This window comes from Mustela putorius, unplaced genomic scaffold (genome assembly GCF_011764305.1).
Source record: "Mustela putorius furo isolate JIRA1106 unplaced genomic scaffold, ASM1176430v1.1 tig00000228_pilon_pilon_pilon, whole genome shotgun sequence".
Lineage (NCBI taxonomy): Eukaryota > Metazoa > Chordata > Mammalia > Carnivora > Mustelidae > Mustela > Mustela putorius.
The window spans coordinates 31524718-31547944 of NW_025421322.1; positions in this window are offsets into that span (position 1 = coordinate 31524718).

Sequence of the window (23227 nt, forward strand, 5' to 3'; positions counted from 1 at the left end):
AATCTCCCTGAGGGCTAATGGTGATGAACATTTTTTCATGTGTCTGATATCCATTTGTATGTCTTGATTGGAGAAGTGTCTGTTCATATCTTCTGCCCATTTTTTGATATGTTGGCCTGTTTCGTGTGTGTTGAGTTTGAGGAGTTCATTATAGATCCTGGATATCAACCTTTTGTCTGTACTGTCATTTGCAAATATCTTCTCCCATTCCGTGGGTTACCTCTTTGTTTTGTTGACTGTTTCCTTTGCTGTACAGAAGCTTTTGATTTTGATGAAGTCCCAAAAGTTTATTTTCGCTTTTGTTTCCTTTGCCTTTGGAGACATATCTTCAAAGAAGTTGCTGTGGCTGATATCGAAGAGATTACTGCCTATGTTCTCCTCTAGGATTCTGATGGATTCCTGTCTCACATTGAGGTCTTTTATCCATTTTGAGTTTATCTTTGTGTATGGTGTAAGAGAATGTTGAGTTTTATTCTTCTACATATAGCTGTCCAGTTTTCCCAGCACCATTTTTTGAAGAGATTGTCTTTTTCCCACTGTATATTTTTTCCTGTTTTGTCAAAGATTAATTGACCATAGAGTTGAGGGCCCATATCTGGGCTCTCTACTCTGTTCCACTGGTCTATGTGTCTGTTTTTATGCCAGTACCATGCTGTCTTGGTGATCACAGCTTTGTAATAAAGCTTGAAATCAGGTAACGTGATGCCCCCAGCTTTATTTTTGTTTTTCAACATTTCCTTAGCGATTTGGGGTCTCTTCTGATTTCATACAAATTTTAGGATTATTTGCTCCAGCTCTTTGAAGAATGCTGGTAGAATTTTGATCTGAATGGCATTAAAGTATATGTTGCTCTAGGCAGTATAGACATTTTAACAATGTTTATTCTTCTGATCCAAGAGCATGGAATGGTCTTCCATCTATTTGTGTCTTCTTCAATTTTTTTCATGAGTGTTCTGTAGTTCCTCGAGTACAGATCCTTTACTTCTTTGGTTAGGTTTATTCCTAGGTATCTTATGGTTCTTGGTGCTATAGTAAATGGAATTGATTCTCCAATTTCCCTTTCTGTATTTTCATTATTAGTGTATTAGAAAGCCACTGATTTCTGCACATTGACTTTGTATCCTGCCACATTGCTGAATTGCTGTATCAGTTCTAGTAGTTTGGGAGTGGAGTCTTTTGGGTTTTCCATATAAAGAATCATGTCCTCTGCGAAGAGAGAGAGAGTTTGACTTCTTCATTATCAATTTGGATACCTTTTATTTCTCTTTGTTGTCTGATTGCTGTTGCTAGGACTTCTTATACTATGTTGAACAAGAGTGGTGAAAGTGGGCATCCTTGTCTTGTTGCTGATCTCAATGGGAAGGCTGCAAGCTTTTTCCCATTGAGGATGATATTTGCTGTGGGTCTTTCATAGATAGATTTGATGAGGTTCAGGAATGTTCCCTCTATCCCTATACTTTGAAATGTTTTAATCAGGAACGGATGCTGGATTTTGTCAAATGCTTTTTCTGCATCAATTGAGAGGACCATGTGGTTCTTCTCTCTTCTCTTATTAATTTGTTCTATCACATTGATTGATTTGTGAATTTTGAACCATCTTTGTAGCCCAGGGATGAATCCCACCTGGTCATGGTGGATAATCTTTTTAATGTGCTGTTGGATCCTGTTTGCTAGGATCTTGTTGAGAATCTTAGCATCCATATTCATCAGTGATATTGGTCTAAAATTCTCCTTTTTTGTATGATCTTTGCCTGGTTTGGGGATCAGGGTAATGTTGGCTTCATAGAAAGAGTCTGGAAGTTTTCCTTCTGCTTCAATTTTTTTTTTTTTTAAAAGCTTTATTTTTAAAACCGAGATACAACTGACATGGTGTAAGTTTAAGGTATACAACATGTTGACATGATACATTTGTATTTTACAATATGATTACCTCCACGGTGTTAGCTAATGCATCCATCAAAGCTTCCTGTCATCAGGCTTTTTGTGATAACCAACCTCTTCCAAGTTAGTTGCAATTAGTGGGTTTTTAATTGTATATTCTTATGCTGCTATATAATTTCTAGATTTCATCATTGACTGAATTACAGTACATGGCAATAGGCTGTTTAATTGACTCTTTTTTGCTTTTTAAGTACTTTCATGTTTTAAGGTTTTGATTCTAACACAGCCTGGGACATATGGTAAGAAATTATCTCACGGATGAGATGTTAGGACTCTAAAAAAATAAAGCCGTTTTTGTAGTGGACATTTTTTTAAATTAATTTTTTATTTTTTATAAACATATATTTTTATCCCCAGGGGTACAGGTCTGTGAATCACCAGGTTTACACACTTCACAGCACTCACCCAAGCACATACCCTCCCCAATGTCCATAATCCTACCCTCTTCTCCAAAACCCCCTCCCCCCAGCAACCCTCAGTTTGTTTTGTGAGATTAAGAGTCACTTATGGTTTGTCTCCCTCCCAATCCCATCTTGTTTCATTGATTCTTCTCGTACCCACTTAAGCCCCCATGTTGCATCACCACTTCCTCATATCAGGGAGATCATATGATAGTTGTCTTTCTCTGCTTGACTTATTTCTCTAAGCATGATACGCTCTAGTTCCATCCATGTTGTCGCAAATGGCAAGATTTCATTTCTTTTGATGGCTGCATAGTATTCCATTGTGTATATATACCACATCTTCAATTTTTTGAAGAATAGGTGTTATTTCTTCTTTGAATGTTTGGTAGAATTCCCCAGGGAATCCATCAGGTCCTGGGCTCTTGTTTTTTGGGAGGTTTTTGATTACTGCTTCAATCTCATTATTAGATATCAGTCTATTCAGGTTGTCGATTTCTTCCTGGTTCAATTTTGGTAGTTTATATTTTTCCAGGAATGCGTCCATTTTATCTAGGTTGATAAGCTTATTGGCATATAACTGTTGATAATAACTTCTGATGATTGTTTCTACTTCCTTGGTGTTAGTTGTGATCTCTCCCTTTTCATTCATAATTTTATGAATTTGGGCTTTCTCTCTTTTCTTTTGGATTAATGAGCCACAGCAACTTCTTTCAAGATATGTCTCCAAAGGCAAAGGAAACAAAAGTGAAGATGAACTTTTGGGACTTCATCAAGATCAAAAGCTACTACCTACTCTCAATATGAACGTAAGACCCACTTATGTACTCTATATAATGTTCTGTGATTCCCAATCTCCTCCAGGCCTAATGGTGGGAAAAGTAAGTATTCCAGCCCCACCTGGGTCTTGAACACTTCTCTCCAATTCTTCCAGGTAATTCTTTTTTTAACCTCACATAATTTCTTCACATGTGTGCACATATCACTAGTTTGTTGAAAATGGGGGAACTCTACAAATCTCCAGAGTTCTCCGTTTGTGCTGTTCTTTATTCTTAGTTACCCTGTTCTGTGAATTCTCTATGTATGCACATTTTAATATACAGATCCACTCAATATATATATATATATATATCATACATATACGTGCATCTGTATACATATATACATACCTAGCTTTATCTATTCTGTATGGCTTTTGGTTATTTCAGTCTGAAGAGTAAATCCATTTCCTGATTTACTTAGGATGGGTAATTTTAAGTGCCAGAGTTGAGAGCAGTCACCTTGTATTTTTCTCTGGTGTTGGGGACAACCATTAGGTATGTTAGTTATAGGTTTCTCATACATACCACTTATGAGATTAAAGATGACTACCCTTTGTGCACCACTGCTCTTACATCTGTAAATGCATCTTTATGTCATCACAGTCCAGCTTCACATAATATCCCACTACTTCATGCCTCATGTAAGAACATACACTGAGTGCTTACACCTACCCTCCTGTCCTTGTGCTGCTTACTTCCATATATTTTTAAAAGCTCATAATACATTGTTATTTTTTACTTTCATATTTTTTTTACTCCCACATTTTATTTGACTGATGTCTTACTTGTCCCATGTTTAGCATTTCCAGTACTCTTCATTCTTTGTGTATGAAACTTTCTTCTATTGTCTTTTCCCTTCATCCTGAAGGACTTTGTGGCATACTTTTTTCACTCTTTTCTTTTATGAAACAATCCAAATCCAATGTACCAGAATTTTTTTTCTCTTTCTTCTAAATAGTGATAGAACCTTAGCTCTTCTCATATTTTCCAATGTGAATACACTGACATAGCTGCTCTTTTCCTATGTGTTCAATATTGACAAAGTCTGCTAATTGGTCTCTGTTTCCACATGATCTCCCTGCTGTCCAGTCTCAGCACACCCGCTATAACTATCCTCTTGAAATGTCAGTTAATTCCCATCCTCCCTGTGTGCCAGACTCTACAATGATTTCTGTTCCATTCATACTAAATTCCAGTGGCTGACAATGTCCTGTACATATCATGCCCTGTGATCTCTCTGACCATATTTTCCTGTTCCTCTCCTCAACACTTTACTCCAGCCACACCACAAGTGTACAACATGATTTGTCCTGTTGAGGAAAGCTTGACAGTTTCTAACAAAATTAAATAACCACAGACTTCACAGCTCCATCCCACTCTGGAGTATTTAAACAAGAGAGATGAAAACTTTTATTCACACAAAAACTTTTATGTCACTATTTACAACAGCTTTGTTATTAATAGTCCCAAACTGAAAACACATAAATGACCTTCCATTGATGAATGGATGAAAAACTGTGGTACATCTGTGCAGTGAAACACTACCCACCAAGTGGAAGGAAAGAATGACATTTAAATGCATTATGCTAAGTGAAAGAAATCAGACTCAAATTCCACATACTGATGCTCCATTTGTAGAACCCCTGGGCCAGGGTGGTGGCATTGACTACAGAGGGGTGCACAGAGATTTCACTGGAGATGGTGGACATGTTCTATATCTTTATATCTTGATTCAGGTTGGACTTAGAAAACTGTTTGCATCTCTCAAAACTTGGATAACATCAGAAAAAGGAAATTACTGCATGAAGATTATACCTTTGTTTAAAAATGGGGTAAAAACATATTCAAATATCATTCTATAAAATGTGTACAGAATAAATCATAGAAATAGGAATATACATAATTACAGCCTTTGAACTAGTGGAGAACTTAACTCTATGGATTTAGGAATGCGTAGGTTGCAGACACTAACATTAGTTCCTCCTAACCATTATAGTACAGCAAGGATGCATTGTTAATTAACAGCAGAATCACATGGCCATGATATTTCCAATTTTTCTATTGTATGGAGTTCACATATGTTCATGTCAAAAATTCTAAAAATGCTTTTGCCCTGGGAGTGTTTATTATTATGTAACTATCACTGCTTGTGTTCATAAAATCTTAAATTTTGGTATTTTTTTTAAGTATCATAAAGGTTAATGAGATACCTGAATCAGCTGAACTCAACTTACATTTTTAGTCACCTCCTGTCTTCCAGTGGGATCCAAGTGGACCAGCTGCAGTTCTGTTAAAACGAGGGCTGCACAGCATTTGTTTTTATAAGGGAGCTGGCAACTTTGAAAAAAAAAAAAAAAAAGAAGGTACATGATGCTGTCTTCCTTTTATCCATTCTACAGTGACAAGAGCTAGCTCTGTCTTCTCTTCTAAGAAATAGAAGGGTTTTTTCCATCATATTTTCTCTCCAGGAGAACATCAAAAGGATTCCATCCTGTGTATTTATGATACATAGAACACTCAGCTCAAAAGCTGCTCTTGTTATAAAATTATTTTCCTTAGAAGGACTGCTTATCTACCTAGCACCCCACTGGGGGGTGGAGCTTCCTGGCATAGGTGTCCCTGCACATAACAGTTTAGAGGAATTCTTGATCATAAGATGCTATGAGGCCAGCAAAGGATTTGCTGAGGATGACTGAGGTCACGATCTGAAATAAACAGGTTATGTTAGTCAATTGTAGTAATCCTTAAAGGCACACTTCATATCTGTCTGGGAATAAAGAAATTGGACCTGATGAAGAGCTGGCTCTAGGGCCAGATTCTTTGAATCACTGTATTTTCACTTATTAGTGTGTAATTTTGGGCAAATTACCTGAAATCTCTAGGTGCCTTGATTTCCTCATTTGTCCAGACTGTTAACACACACTCTCAATTATTCATTTTGGGTGTAAACAAGCACAGGATAACAAGTGAACATATTTATAGTGTGAATTTGTGGACATATTGCACCCATTTCGAGAAAGACAACAGCTAGGAAAATTTGCCATGTAGTTTATGTAAGTCCTACCCTAACTGAGCACTAAAATGACCCCTTAAGTTTGCTGATATCAGTAGTGCTTTAGACCTTGTATCTTAATATCTTCAAGAACTCTGGTTTTTCACTTACCCACTACCTAGTTACTTTAGAAAATAACACATATTTTCCTTGGAAAGAATTGGGAGAAAGCTCATTATGCATGTGTTTGGTGGCATGACAAGATCCTTTCTCAAGAGGACTAGCTTCCCATTTGATCAGTTGGTTCCAGGACTATGAACAGAACTATGTCTGGGACCTGGATGTGATTTTGATTTTTTAATGTGGTTCTGTGATTTTCCATTCTGGTGGCTGATGTCAGCCTTTTGCTCACCAGATCTAATTTCTTCTTTCTGGTTTTAGAAATCAAGCAATACCCTATTAGGTCCCCATCTACTGCTTTCCCAGAATATTATGATATATTAGTCATAGACATAGATTTGATCAACACAATATATGGCTACTCTGATCTTGACTCCCATTTTATCTGTTTTGCTTATGATGGTTAAGTCTTAAAATATGGCCTCTACTAGGCCAGAATCCTATCATCTTTAAGATATCCAAGGGTTCAATTCCATGGCCTATAGAAGAGATTATATTTCAAAGGTGCTAACAGCCCTCCACTCACACCCCTACTCACTCTCTCTCCCCAACTCTCTTTCTCAAATTCATAAATCTTAAAAAAAAACACAAACACAAAACTAGCACAATGGCCTTCCAATTTTCACAGTAACCATGATGTCAGTAATTAACTATATTAAACCTGTCCTTTTCTTCTTGCCCCAATGTTAAAAAAGAGGCACCACACTTTACAATTCTTCAATTATCAGTTCCTTTATGTAGATTAATACAGAAGCTATTTGATTCTGTAGTGACTTAATCTCATCCTATGCTTCATTGTATTATCTAAAAGTAAACATTTTGGTAATTGTGATGACATTATCTGCCAGAGGTTACCAATACTGCATCTACCTGCAAAAATGGGTTTCCTATTGATTCTAGATAGTCAATCTTAGTATTAAATTTCAACCTTTAGGTCTGCTTTCCAGGACAACTCCTGGACAATCTTATCCCAGTTTCCCTAGAAAATAGCCTGAATCAAAGCACAAATGCTGATGGCTTGTTAGGAGATGTCATTCCAAATAACAAGAGTAGGAGAAAGAGAGTAAAGCAGGGAAGAGATTCAAATTGGTGAATTACAGAGCCAACTATATGTTCAGAAAAATACATAGCCAGCTGCTGTATTGTATACAGAGTATTTAGTTAAGCTATCAGTGGGAGGGAGAGAAGAGTTGACATGTTGGCTATCTCCCATCTTCTCTCTCCAAGTGGTCAAATTTTGCTGAATGAAACAATGACTTCACTGCCTTTTCTGCATTTCATCACTTGGCCCTTCGAGGAAACTGCTCCAAATGCCATATCTCATGCTCCATGATATGGCATCTCACCCAAGCATAGACAGGTAAGAAGATCTGGAGTTTCTGTGACCAGAGCCAGAGGATGGCAGGGCCACAGCTACTATGGTTCCACCCATGATGAGCATGATGAAGACCATGCAGGAGCCTGGCACTCCTCCTGGGAATCAAGCAGAGCTCAGTTGATTACCCCTTACTAATATATTTCTTTCTAAAGCTTTCTTCATGCAGCTTTTTTTTTAATGCAATTACATCAACAAATCAAAGAGGCAACTCACAGAATGAGAGAAGATATTCACAAGTGACACTATAGACAAATGACTGATATCCAAGATCTATAAAGAACTCCTCAAACTCACACACAAAACAGATAACCACATCAAAAAATGGGCAGAAGACATGAACAGATACTTCTCCAAAGAAGACATAAAAATGGCTAACAGACACATGAAAAAAAAATGTTCATCATATTTAGCCATCAGAGAGATTCAAATCAAAATCACATTGAGATACCACCTTACACCAGTTAGAATGGCCAAAATGAACAGGACAGTAAACAAGTGTTGGAGAGAATGTGAAGATAGGGAAACCCTCACACTGTTGGTGGGAATGCAAGTTGGTTAAGCCACTTTGGAAAACAGTGTGGAGATTACTTAAGAAATTAAAAATAGAGTTACCCTATAACCCTGCAATTGCACTACTAGGTATTTACCCCCAAAATACAGATGTAGTGAAAAGAAGGGCCATCTATATCCCAATATTCATAGCAGCAATAGCCACAGTAGCCAAACTGTGGAAAGAACCAGGATGCCCTTCAATGGATGAATGGATAAAGAAGATACAGTTCAGGGGTGCCTGGGTCACTCAGTGAGTAAAAGCCTCTGTCTTTCGCTCAGGTCAAGATCCCAGGGTCCTGGGATTAAACCCTCTATCAGGCTCTCTGCTCAGCAGGGAGCCTACTTCCTTTCCTCTCTCTCTGCCTGCCTCTCTGACTACTTGTGATCTCTGTCTGTCAAATAAAAATAAATAAAATCTTTAAAAAAAGAAGATATGGTCCATATATACAATGGAGTATTATGCCTCCTTCAGAAAGGATAAATACCCAACTTTTGTATCAACATGGACAGGACTGGAAGAGATTATGCTGAGTGAAATAAGTCAAGCAGAGAAAGTCAAGTATCATATGGTTTCACTTACTCATGGAGCATAAGGAATAATGTGGAGGACACTGGAAGATGGAGAGAAGTGAGATGGGGGAAATTGGAGGGGGACACAAACCGTGAGAGACTGTGGACTCTGAGAAACAAACTGAGGGTTTTGGAAGGGAAGGTGGTAGGGGTTGGGTGAGCCTGGTGGTGGATATTACGGAGGGCAGGTATTGCATGGAGCACTGGGTGTGGTGCATAAACAATGAATTTTGGAACACTGAAAAAAATAAAATAAAATAAATAAATAAATACAATTACATCAGGGATGAAATAAATAAAGTGGAAAATCAGTCATCCAGCTTTTAAAAGGCTAAATCTGAAGTTGAAGAGCAGATTTGGGCTGAATAACAAGGACAAGGCTGACCTTAGGCAAATCCATGGTTTTGGGACATTTAATAAAATTCCTATTCTAGGGGTGCCTGGGTGGCTCAGTGGGTTAAGCCGCTGTCTTCGGCTCAGGTCATGATCTCAGGGTCCTGGGATCGAGTCCCGCATCAGGGTCTCTGCTCAGAGGGAGCCTGCTTCCCTCTCTCTCTCTCTGCCTGCCTCTCAGTCTACTTGTGATTTCTCTCTGTCAAATGGATAAATAAAATCTTTAAAAAAAAATTCCTATTCTAAGTATCCTTTTAGTTAAAGTAATCTATCTCCACTTTAAGTAACAGACATTTAAAACTGTGATTTGGTTTTTGCTAACCTATAGAAATCGGATCTCATGATCTGGAGTTTAAGTATTAAGACATGTCCACTTTTTTTAGAGGCTAGACGCTAGGAGTTGGCAAGGGAGGCTCATGCTTTTGCATAGAGACCTAACTGTAAAATAAATTAAAAACAAAACAGAGATAAACTTAAAAGGAGGAAAGTTTGATAGCATAATAATTTCTTGTTCTGGTAATTAAATATGAGCCTCCATGACTTTCTGTTTATCTATCTATCCATTCATCTATCATCCTTCTTTATGCCTGTCTTTATACACACACATGCATACATATATAGTCTTTGTTGTTGTTGTTGTTGTTAACCTTCCATTTTCAAAGTCAAACACTCAGCTGGTGAAAAGGGAGATTTAATTAAGAATACTTAAGATACCTAAAAGAAACTGTAGCTTTAAAATACAAGTACTTAGACATCGTTAGTGGAAAGAGAGCCTTAAGGATTAACATCTATTACTAAGCATTCTTTGACATATCCAGAAAAACAACTTGCCACCATGAAGGTACTCTGAAAAGTACAGTAGATCAAAGTGACATCCAGTATTCATTTTTTGACAAGCAGCTAATGTTTGGAAAGTGCACTGGGGTGTACATTAATATCTGGATAGAAAAAGGAGTCTGTGACAGCATTCTAAGTTCTTGACAAAAGCAGACTGCAGGAAAATATTATAATCCAACAATACAAATCAACCACCATTCAGTTAACACTTACCTATATCAGACATAAGGTTAAACACAACACATACATTATCTCCTTCGATCTTTCACTGCATCTTTAAGTGTGGGTATCATCATTTTACCAAATGAAAGTGAATTTCAGAGAGTTTTAAAAATTAATGCCCTGGAACATTTTTTCATGTAACTGTTAGCCATTTGTATGTCTTCTTTGGAGAAGTGTCTCTTCATGTCTTCTGCCCCTTCTTTAACTTGATTATTTGTTTTTGGGATTGTGAGTTTGAGAAGTTCTTTATAGATCTTGGATATCAGACCTTTATCTGTGGGGTCATTTGTAAATACAATGTTCAACATTATTAGACATCAGGAAAATTCAAATTAAATCACACTGAGATACCACCTTATACCAGTTAGAATGGTAAAAATTGACAAAGCAAGAAACAACAAATGTTGGACAGGTTGTTGAGAAAAGGGAACATTCTTACACTGTTGGTGGTAATGCAAGTTGGTGCAGCCACTTTGAAAAACGGTGTGAAGGTTCCTCAAAAAATTAAAAATAGAGCTACCTTATGACCCAGGAATTGCACTACTGGGTATTTACCCCAAAGATACAGATGTAGTGAAAAGAAGGCCACATGCACCCTAATGTTTATAGCAGCAATGCCCACAATAGCTGAACTGTAGAAAGAACTGAGATGCCCTTCAACAGATGGATGGATAAAGAAGATGTGGTCCATATATACGGTGGAATATTACTCAGCCATCAGAAAGGATGAATACCCTACTTTTGCATCAACATGGATGGAACTGGAGGAGATTATGCTGAGTGAAATAAGTCAAGCAAAGTCAATTATCATATAGTTTAACTTATTTATGGAACATAAGAAATAGCATGGATGGGGCACCTGGGTGGCTCAGTGGGTTAAGCCACTGCCTTCGGCTCAGGTCATGATCTCAGGGTCCTGGGATCAAGTCCCGCATCGGGCTCTCTGCTCAGCAGGGAGCCTGCTTCCCTCTCTCTCTCTCTGCCTGCCTCTCAGTCTACTTGTGATTTCTCTCTGTCAAATAAATAAATAAAATCTTTAAAAAAAAATAGCATGGAGGACATTAGGAGAAGAAAGGGGAAAATAAAGGGGGGAAGCAGAGGGGGAAATGAATCATGAGAGATTATGGATGCCAGGCAACAAACTGAGGATTTTTAGAGAGGAGGGAGGTAGAGGGGATGGGTGAGCCTAGTGATGGATATTAAGGAGGACACATATTGCTTGGAACACTGGGTGTTATACACAATGACTCATGGAACACTGCATCAAAATCTAAAGATGTACTGTATGGTAACTAACATAATAAAAAATTAATCCCCTGGAGACAGTATTTGGAATCAGATTTCTGTGTTTAACGCTTGTACTCAGAAGTCCTACAGTGTGTGTGCCCTCACTAGCATTCATGGTGTTTCTCCAGTGTTCTGGGTACTCTACACTCATGATTTCAGGAATGTTCTCAGCCACAATATTTAGCGATGAGAACACTAGGTCTCAGTAATGCAAAGAGATTTTTCTAAATTACAGAGCTAGTAACTGACAGAGGCCACTATAGCCACAAGCAACCTCATTCCAAATCCCCACCTCTCTCATTGCTTCATGGTGTTTCCTAATTCCCAAACAATGCAATAGTTCAGCTTTGTGAATTCTGTCCATGGCTTCCTTCCATCCTATAGTTCATTTGCTCCAGAAAAGTACTAGTGCATGAGCAATTCTAGTTAGATAAATATTGGCTAGGAGCTCCAATGATGACTCACACTCATTTAAAGACATCCTACTTTTTCTCCAGCCCTAAAAACTATCAGGGCTGTGCCCAGTTTACAGACAAGGAAGAACTTTAATCTCTCAAGCAGTTCTGAAGTCAATGGAGTAGGAGAAAGTCAAGCTGTTATTTTGCCTTGCAATATCAACTTCAATGTTTAAAAAAAAAAAAAAAAAAGCTGGCCATCTGAAGATCTAAAGGCAGCAGTATAAAAGGCAAGCTGTTATTTCCATGATTCTTTGCATGTGTTTGTCCCCAGATTTTAGCCCTCAACGAAAACTGAGGGGATGAGGATAAAGAGATCAACTATTGTTTCTGCTTAAAGAGCTGGATGCAGTGAAGGCATCAACTGGGTTGCCAAGAGAATCAATGCATATTTGTATATTTTAATGATGCCACCTAAGGCAGGTGATAATGCAGCAAAATGAGTTCTTTTTATCAATTATTGGTGGGTATAACCCTTCTGGAAATCAATTTGCAAGACATAGAAAGAGCCTTCAAAATGTTTTCATCTGTTCCTATAGGCATTCCACGCAGAAATCTTTTGTGGAGGGTGTTTGGGTGGCTCAATCAGTTAAGGGTCACAACTCTTGATCTTGATCTCAGCTTAGGTCTTGATCCCAAGATTCTGAGTTCAAGCTCCATGTTGGGATCCACACTTGCATACTTAAGGAAGGAAGAAAGGGAGGGAGCGAGGGAGGGAGGGAAGAAAGTAAGTAGGAAGGAAGGGAGGGAGGAGGGAAGGAATCTCTCTTAAGGAACTGATGCCAAGTAGAAACAGCTTCATGTGCTAAATGTCATAGGATGTTGTCATAGGGTATTGGTGTTGTATCTGATGGAAGATATTAATAGACAAGAACAAAAGTTATAGGTTCTTTAAAGAGCTAAAGGAGGGATGCCTGGATGGCTCAGTGGGTTAAGCCTCTGCCTTTGTCTCAGGTCATGATGTCAGGGTCCTGGGATCAAGCCCCATATTGGGCTCTCTGTTCAGCAGGGAGCCTACTTCCCCCTCTCTCTCTGTCTGCCTCTCTGCCTACTTGTGATCTCTAACTGCCAAATACATAAAAGCTTTTAAAAAATAATTTAAAAAATAAAGAGCTAAAATATACAGCTTAGAACAAATATAGTTCTGCAGAGCACAGGTACAGCAGTATCCGAATTAGAGGAGCTGATTCTTCTGGCCTTGTCAAGGTCCCACAGAGATGCTCACCTACCAGCTGTGGGTGAGGACAGTGTTGGCCTCTTTGAAACCATCCCTTTTCATTCTTCCAAGACCTGGCCAGGGGATAAGGGAGTACCACTGATTCTTACCAGCTCTCTTGGAGACTAATAACAAGGCTCTCTGCTCCCCAGGAGAAAGTGACTGATAACACTCTAGCACATGGGTGATGTTTGTGGCAAAACTGAGTGAATCGAATGTAGAGGTCCCTCAAGATATCCACTAAAATTAATTTATAATTTTTTAAAAGATTTTATTTATTTATTTGACAGAGAGAGACAGAGCAAGAGAGGGAACACAAGCAGAAGGAATGGGAGAGGGAGAAGCAGGCTTCCCACTGAGCAGGGAGCCAGATGCTGGGTTCTATCCCAGGACCCTAGGATCATGACTTGAGCCAAAATCAGATGCTTAACAACTAGGCCACCCAGGAACCCCCTAATTTGTAAATCTAAACAGATCCTGTAACATGGAATGGAGAGTTCCAGGCTCAAAGATATGAACTCACTAATGCTGATCATATTTAAGCTACAAAAATGGCAGTGCCATATGGCTCAATCTAATAAATGATGGCACATGCATTCTTCAGAAGAGTATATAACCACTAAAAGTGATGTGTATGAAGATTTCATAAGCAGGGGTGCCTGACTGGCTCAGTCAGTAGTGCATGGAATTCTTAATCTCAGGGTCCCAACAATGCGTGTAAAACTTACTTAAGAGAGAAAGAGAGAGAAATTTCATAAGCAACATAAAAAGTGCTTTTATTATGGTATTATGTTAAAAACTGGGTAGAAATACTACAAATAAAAGATGGTCTCAAGCATGAAAATAAGGTTGTAAAGGAAAAACCCTGAAAGTAAATATATCTTTTGAGGTTCTACCCTCCCTTCCTCTCTCCACATCCTCAAAAAATATAAGATAATTTGAATCTCCCTGATGGCTAGTGATGATGAACATTTTTTCATGTTTCTGATAGCCATTTGTATGTCTTCTTTGGAGAAGTGTCTGTTCATATCTTCTGCCCATTTTTTGATATGATTATCTGTTTTGTGTGTGTTGAGTTTGAGAAGTTCTTTATAGATCCTGGATATCAAATATCTTCTCCCATTCCATGGGTTGCCTCTTTGTTTTCTTGACTGTTTCCTTTGCTGTGCAGAAGCTTTTGATTTTGATGAAGTCCCAAAAGTTCATCTTCTTTTTTGTTTCCTTTGCCTTTGGAGACATATCTTCAAAGAAGTTGCTGTGGCTGATATCGAAGAGATTACTGCCTATGTTCTCCTCTAGGAATCTGATGGATTCCTGTCTCACGTTGAGCTCTTTTATCCATTTTGAGTTTATCTTTGTGTATGGTGTAAGAGAATGGTCGAGTTTCATTCTTCTACATACAGCTGTCCAGTTTTCCCAGCACCATTTATTGAAGAGACTGTCTTTTTTCCACTGTATATTTTTTCCTGTTTTGTCGAAGATTATTTGCCCATAGAGTTGAGGGTCCATATCTGGGCTCTCTACTCTGTTACACTGGTCTATGTGTCTGTTTTTATGCCAGATACCCTTACACCACTTAGAATGGCCAAAATTAGCAAGACAGGAAAGAACATGTGTTGGAGAGGATGTGGAGAAAGGGGAACCCTCTTACACTGTTGGTGGGAATGCAAGTTGGTGCAGCCACCTTGGAGAATAGTGTGGAGATTCCTCAAGAAATTAAAAATAGAGCTTCCCTATGACCCTGCAATTGCATTACTGGGTATTTACCCTAAAGATACAGATGTCATGAAAAGAAGGGCCACCTGTATGCCAATGTTTATAGCAGTAATGGCCACGGTCACTAAACTGTGGAAAGAACCAAGATGCCCTTCAACGTATGAATGGATAAGGAAGATGTGGTCATATACACTATGGAGTATACACTATGGAGTATTATGCCTCCATCAGAAAGGATGAATACCCGGGGTGACTGGGTGGCTCAGTGGGTTGAAGCCTCTGCCTTCGGATCAGGTCATCATCCCAGGGTCCTGGGATCGAGCCCTGCATCGGGTTCTCTGCTCAGCAGGGAGCCTGCTTCCTCCTCTCCCTCTGCCTGTTTCTCTGCCTACTTGTGATCTTTGTCTGTCAAATAAATAAATAAATAATCTAAAAAAAAAATAAAAAGGATAAATATCCAACTTTTGTAGCAACATGGATGGGACTGGATTATGCTGAGAGAAATGAGATTCACTGAGATTTATGAGATTATGCTGAGTGAAATAAGTCAAGCAGAGAGTCAATTATCATATAGTTTCACTTATTTGTGGAGCATAACAAATAGCATGGAGGACAAGGGGAGATGGAGAGGAGAAGGGAGTTGAGGGAAATTGGAAGGGGAGGTGAACCATGAGAGACTATGGATTCTGAAAAACAATCTGAGGGATTTGAAGAGGTGGGGAGGTGGGAGGTTGGGGGAACCAGGTGGTGGGTATTATAGAGGGCACAGATTGCATAGAGCACTGGGTGTGGTGCAAAAACAATGAATACTGTTATGCTGAAAAGAAATTTTTTAAAAAAGAAAGCCTTTTGAAAATAAACAAAATAAATAAAAGTCAAGATTCAGAGGACTGCAAAAACAAACAAACAAACAAACAAAAAGACTAGAATATAAACAAACTAAAAAGTACTGAGATGAGAACTGGCCTACCTGACTTTTGGTTCCAGCTATGCTGTCAACCATCTGGAGTTATCTAGAGGGAGATCCTACAGATCTGTCCGTGCTTGGGCTCACTGACTGATCTATGCCATAGAAGAAGGGTTCTGCATGACACCAGAAAGCCCCAGAGCACTAAGATTTCATTCAAAAAGTCAATATAACTTTAGCACAATATTCTCTATTTTGGTAAACTATGGCTTTGTTAAGCTCAGAAAGACAAAAAGCAGGGCTTGTTGGAAGTTATAGAATCCATGGAAAATAGAAACTGGTGCATGGCTGTCCTCCCAAGTCAATTTTCTAACCTAGTCAGGTTGATCAGCCTATTTTGTTAATCAATTAAGAAAAAATCTTTAATTAAGTCCGTTGAAATTGCTTAGTTTAATTAGATACTTGATTCTCAGGGAGGCCAAAAGACAGTAGATTTCTTAGATGGCCACATAACAAGTATTGGGAAGGGGTTGTTTTTGATTTGGGTATGAAAAGAGTTTCTTAACCGTTTTTCTTCCCATTTTCTTGATATTTTGGTGTTATGAACAGAGTCTGATATAACTGAGTATATTCCAGAATATATATGTATATATATTTTTCTCAGAAAAAGGGCAACCAAAAATATGTCACACACTTTATAAAACAAGCACATTAGAGTTTTAAAATAAGAATTTTAAATTGCAAAACAACAAAAACAGGAAGGCTGTTAAGAATGGCCACTTCACACATTGAATTTGAAATAGGATTTAATATACAATTTTTCCTTGACATGTTCAAATATCATGAGAATTTGTATTACCTCCCTCTTGAGTCTGTATTCCAAAAATAGCGTGGAAATTGACCAATTTATGCTTTCCTATCTATCTTGCTTATAGTGGAAGATAGAAAATCAAACAACATCAATCCTGGAGTACAATGTTGACATTCACCATCATCAAAATCAATTCTCTCACATTTTGAAGAAAATTTGAAATCAGTGTATAGAATTTTATGGAATTTATTATTTTAAACAATATATAAGTGACACTGTTTACACAGTGAACATGGTGCTGGACACTGGGTACTCAAAAGTGAACTCACAATCCAGCAGGCCAAATAAATTTTAACCAAATAATTGCAAAAGTGATTGTCATAAGGTATGTGCATGATATCGTAGTCGTCTCTTCTGGTCCAGAGGAGGAACAGGGCTATCTGGAACATTTCCCTGAAGATGTGACCTTTCAGCTGAAAACAGAGGAGTTAGTGGAAAGAACCTGGATCTTGTTCTCTCACACAAGGCCTCTGAGAGACATAGAATGTTGAGTTAGAAATAAATTTAAGGTTCAAGTAGTCTAACATCTGATTTGACTCCTGAGGCGGAATGGCATGAGTACTGCCCATTTTCATACCCAGACTCTGCTACTTCATGGACAGGCAACAAGGGGGATTAGTGGGACAGCTCCTTAACTTCCTGGGCCTGTTCTATTTAGCCCTGGCCTCACTCTGCTATCACCACTGGCTCAAATTGTTTTCCTCTTTGCATATATCAAGCACTGTGTTCAGCCTTTTCTGTGTATTACCTCACTGATCTTCACAACCTTAAGTGGTGGGTAACAGTGACATTGTGCAGATAAGTAGCAGCCACTGTTAATCTCAGCTAAATAAGAGACTTCAGGCAAGAACCATTCAATGAATCATAGAAAACCCACAGAAATGTGAGAATAATAAATTGATATTGGTAGCCATTAAGTTTTGGAGCAATGTGGTTGTAGGTGACCAACTGCTCCTTTTTGCCTGGGTTTGTCTGGGTTTTTAGCATTGAAAATTCCTATATTCTACAAGACAAACCATTCAATATCAGCTGAGAACAAGTGGATTAGGGGACAAACCAGGGTTAAAACTCTAAAGATGCAGATTCAAGAGTTTCAGTGAACCCTATGCACAAGAAACATCATGAAGATTATTCTTCAATTATGCTCAGAGTGTTTTTTAAGTTAAGATATCACTCACCATAAAACCACAGCCTCTGCTTCTGAAAATTTACAAGGTTGTATAGTCATCTTTAATTGTGATTATTACTCTCCATCTCTGAGGAAGTGCCAGGAGCAGCTGTGACAACAATTCTAGCTCCAGTTGTGCAGAAAATGCCAGAAACAAAGGCCTCTGGCTCTCTCCAGCCACTGTAACCTCCCAGAAAAACTTGCTGATTAAATTCCCTCCACCAGTGTCACAGAATGTATAAGAAATGAGCCACTGACCAAATCCTTTTAGGTTTCAGGTGGTCTATGGTAATGGCCACAGGTCTAAAGATCTTTCCAAATATCTCTTGGTCTCTTTGGATCCCTGAAAAAAATCTCTGGATGACATGTTCTTCCCCTCCCTGTACTGATCCTACCTGTCAGTCACCTTCAGTCTTAATTCCTCCCTGTTGTAGAATCAATGAAAGTTCTATCTGTAAACTTTTTTTTTTTAATTTAAACTTTATTTTATTTTTTTAGTGTTCCAAAATTCATTGTTTATGCATCACACCAAGTGCTCCCTGCAATATGTGCCCTCCTTAATACCCATCACCAGGCTCACCCAACGCCTACCCTCCCAAAAAAACTCTCAGTTTATTTCTCAGAGTCCACAGTCTCTCATCGATCATCTCCCCCTCCGATTTCCCCCAATTCCCTCCTCCTCTCCTTCTCCCAGTGTCCTCCACGTTATTCCTTATGTTCCACAAGTAAATGAGACCATATGATAATTGACTCTCTATAAACTTGCTAATAACAACACTCACATCATTATATTTTCAACTTACATAATTTTAGTTTCTTATGATTAACATATGGACTCTTGAGGAGGACTAAATAATAGGTAATATTTATAATCATTTCTTACACTCTTCCACTCTTACAATCTTACACTCTAGGCATCTGCCTTAAGTACCTTACATAACCTAAATTATCTTATTTATCCTTCACAAGAACCTTATAGGGTAAGTACTGTTGATTCTTGTCATTCTCCATAGTTATGTTCTACAGAAAGTCAAATCTCATTATTCATAGCAGCTGTTACTCTCTGTATTAGTGAACACTCACCTGGGGATTTTAGGGGAAATACAGGATTAGGTTTAGAAATTAGGATTGGGGGGCACCCGGATGGTTCAGTGTGTTAAGCATCTGTCTTCCACTCAGGTCATGATCCCTGTATCTTGGGGTGGAGTCCTTCATCAGGCTCCCTGTTCATGAGGGAACCTGCTTCTCCCTCTCCCACTGCCCTTGCTTGTGCAATCTCTCTCTCTCTCTTTCTCTCTCTCTGTCAAACAAATATATAAAATATTAAAAATGAAAAAAAAAGAGAAATTAGGATTCGTTTCCTGGGACCATCTGATCACATTTTTGCCAACAGATCAACACCTAACCTTGTTTTATGTGTTTCTCTGTTGAAAAATACCTTATTTAATGTATATAGTTGACTCATTAACATTGAAATCACTGTCAACAGCACTGGAAATCATGACTGAAACTTATTTAGTGCACTTAATTCTTGCAGAAAGCCCATCACAGCATTCTTGAGCTCAGGAAGAATAGTGCTTCAGCACCACACTGGAGGGCATATTAAACTGAACTCAATAACAAAAAGTGCAAAAACAAAAAACATATGGCACTGACTACACCACCTAAAGGATGTTTGTTTACAGTATGAGAGCTGAAACAAGAAGATAAAGCATTGCCTTGTTTGACATCAGCTGGGAACATGCGGATCAGGGGACAAACTTTTCACCTCTTTTCACATGCCCATGAATGATGGTGAACACACCATGAGTGTGGATTTGGAGCCTATGAATAAACTTTAGTGAGTAGGTGAATTTGCAAATACAGAATCTACGAATAATGAGGACTGATCAAATAAGACTGCTGATGACCCACATTTTAAAGGGAAAGAAACAGAGTAGTCAATTAATTCTCTCAAGGTTATATTGCTCATAAATAGAGTCAGGATTCAAACTCCAACACCCTGACTCCAGAGCTAAGCTCATAACCATTGTGCTGTCTCCTATGATACAGTACTTTGTACTGAATGGCACGCATTCCAATCAGCAATAATGAGGTATAACAAAGAAATGCAAAATCTCGGTGTCTTAAAACAACAGACGCTGATTTATCTTGCAGCCAGATTTGTGGGTTGGCTGGGATTCTGCTGACCTCATTTTGGCTTAGCTGGGCTTGTATCAGACTGCAGTTGGGTTCAGGTCGGCTTCATACTCCATTCTACTTGAACAAGTGCTTACTCAGAGCTTGCACTTATCACAAATAGCAAAAACACAATAGGCCAAAGTGTTCAGCACAATGTATTTAATACAAATGCATTGAAGGCTCGGTTCCTAAGTCCATTAACATTCAAAGCAAGTTACTTGGCCAAGCCTGAAGAGCATGATTTTATCCACTCAAGTCACAGATACTGCAAGGTCATAGGGTGCAGGGTGCAGATGAATAATTTTAACAAAGAATGGAGTGAAGAATAGAAACAACGGCTGACTTCTTAACAATGTCGCTGGTTAGATCAAAAAGCATTGCACTTTTGCCAAGGCCTTTGCTTTTCTTTCTTTTTTTAATTGAAGTATAATCAATGTACAGGGTTATATTGGTTTCAGGTGTACAATGTAATAATTCAACAGCTCTATACATGACCCAGACTCATCAGTACTCCCCATCCCCATCACCTATTTTACCCATCCCCCACACACCGCCCCTCTGGCAACCAGCATGTGTTCTCTGTATTTAAGACCCTGTTTTGTGTTTGTTCCTTCTCTCTTTTGCTTTGTTTCTTAAATTCCACATATGAGTAAAATCATATGGTATTTGTTTTTATCTGATTTATTTCACTTAGCATTTTATTCTCTATATCTATCCATGTTGTTGCAAATGGTTACAATCTCATTCTTTTAATGGCTGAGTAATATTCTAGTGTGTGTGTATATGTGTGTGCGTGTGTGTGTGTGTGTGTGTGTGTGTGTGTGTTAAAGAGAGAGAGAGAGAGAGAGAGTATAATACATCTTCTCTATCAATTCTTTTATAAACAGACAGTTGGGCTGCTTCCATACCCAACTTGGGTATTGTAAATAATGCTGCAATACACACAGGGGAGCATGTATCTTTTTGAATTCATGTCTTCATTTTCTTTGTGTTCTTTTAGAAAGACAAGTGTTTATCCTAATCCTCTTACCTCAAGCTGAAAAACCACATTTACTCTCCTGACTCATGTTGGATCGGTACTGGGATGGGGTACCTCTTGCCCTGAGGATGATCTAGGCAGTGGTAGCTTGAAGTTTAATTTAAAAAGGCAAAGATTCTGGAAATATGGTGTCAATTGGAAAGAACTGGACAGAATTGAATAATCTAAGTATGTGTTAAAGTTAGGAATAACAGGCTGTCCACATAGAAGTGACAATTCAAAGGTCCAAGACAATGCCTTAAGAAACCTGTGATTGTTCAGAAGATAACTGAGACATAGGCTGCTGTATGCACACAAGCTTAAGGTAATTGGCCAAAAGCTGACCACTCAGCAACCCAGCCCTTTGGCTTATGCCATTCAATGTCCCTTCCTTCTACCTTCTTCTGACTTTCAGGAGACATTTATTGGCCCCTTTGCCTTCACCTGACTCTCACCTGACTCTGCATTTCACCTGTTCCATTGTTCAGATACCCCATTCCTGGCTCCTTTGTGATCTGATAACTTCTAGGTTGAATGAGCTGTCTTTTCTCCTTTAGGACTTGTTCTGTGTTCTCCTACTGGTAAGCTGAGGAAAAACCTAATGTATAGTCTGTCATTAACTATTAAATCTGTCCCTATATGAGCCAGTTAAAACTTGGTTTCTTTTGTTCGGTTGGTGTTCTTCATTTACCTTGCAACTGGCAACAGGGGCAAGATCTGACAGGTAGCATTTCCTTATCTTTAAACTTTCATCAAATGACTCCTCTGTGGCATTCTGATTAAGGGCAAATCCACCGGATAAGGAGTCCAGAGACTGTGGTCTTGTTCTTGCTTCACCATTAATTTAATTAATAACTTTGAGAAAAGTATTTCTCTGCTTCTCTGCAAAGGAGCTGGTAGAACGCAGTCAGCTTTTCTTTCTTCTTTTTTTACTAGTTTTTTTTTTTTTTAGATTAGTATTTTTTTAATTTAAATTCAATTAATTAACCCATAGTGTGCTATTATTTTCAGAGGTAGAGTTGAGTGATTCATCAGTTGCATATAATACCCAGTGCTCATTCCATCAAGTCCCCTCCTTAATGTCCATCACCCAGGGACCCCAACCCTCCCCACCTCCCTTCCAGCATCTTTCAGTTTGTTTCCTATAGTTAAGAGTCTCTTATGGTTTGTCTCATCTTCTGATTTCATCTTATTTTATTTTTCCTCTCTTCTCCTCCATTCCCCTATGCTTTCCACATATGAGTGAGATCATATGATAATTGTCTTTCTCTGATTGACGTTTTTAGCTTAGCTTAATACCTTCCAGTTCCATCCACATAGCTGCAAACCATAAGATCTCAATTTCTGATGGCTGAGTAATATTCCATTATATCTATCTATCTATCAATCTATCATCTATCTATCTAACATCTTCTTTATCCCATTTGCTTTCCTTAAATTTCTTTAGTTGTCAAACACATTAAAAAATAAAATCTAAGAAGTAAAGTATAAATAATAAAAACAGCTGTTCTAATTTCATAATGGGTGGAAGACAGGGGTTGGAGTGAACAGGGGAGAATAGGCTAGAGCTCCAACTACTACACTCCACCCTCTTCTGCCTTCAGAGTTTGAGGCATCCTCTTAAGATGCTGAAGGTTCCCCAGAGTGCAATTTAGAAACCAGTAGATAAGACAGTGTCTTAAATCTACTTGGGTCTGTAGTTGCTTGAATCTTTATTCTCTCTTAAGTGATGTATTACCTCCCAAATCTTGTAACATCAAATAAAAATTCTAAATACCTTTTATTTTTATTTCAGTCCACCAACACAGAAGAATTAAATGAAATAATGACTGGGTTTCAGCAATCACTATACCACTCCACAGCTGGTGGGACCTGGATCACATCACTCATGCTTTATTTTTTCATCTGTAAAATGAAGGTCTCAGGTTAGAGTATTTCAAGAGCTGCATAGATACCTTCCTCATTCTAGAACTCAACCCTTCCAATCCAATCCATTGTCATCTATTAGCAGCTCATTTGATAACACTCATATAAAACAACAAATTATGGTGTAATGAGTAGGCGGGAAGTGTGTGCCCTCACCGCCCAAACACAAGCCTGTTTGTAAATATGCAAACTTCA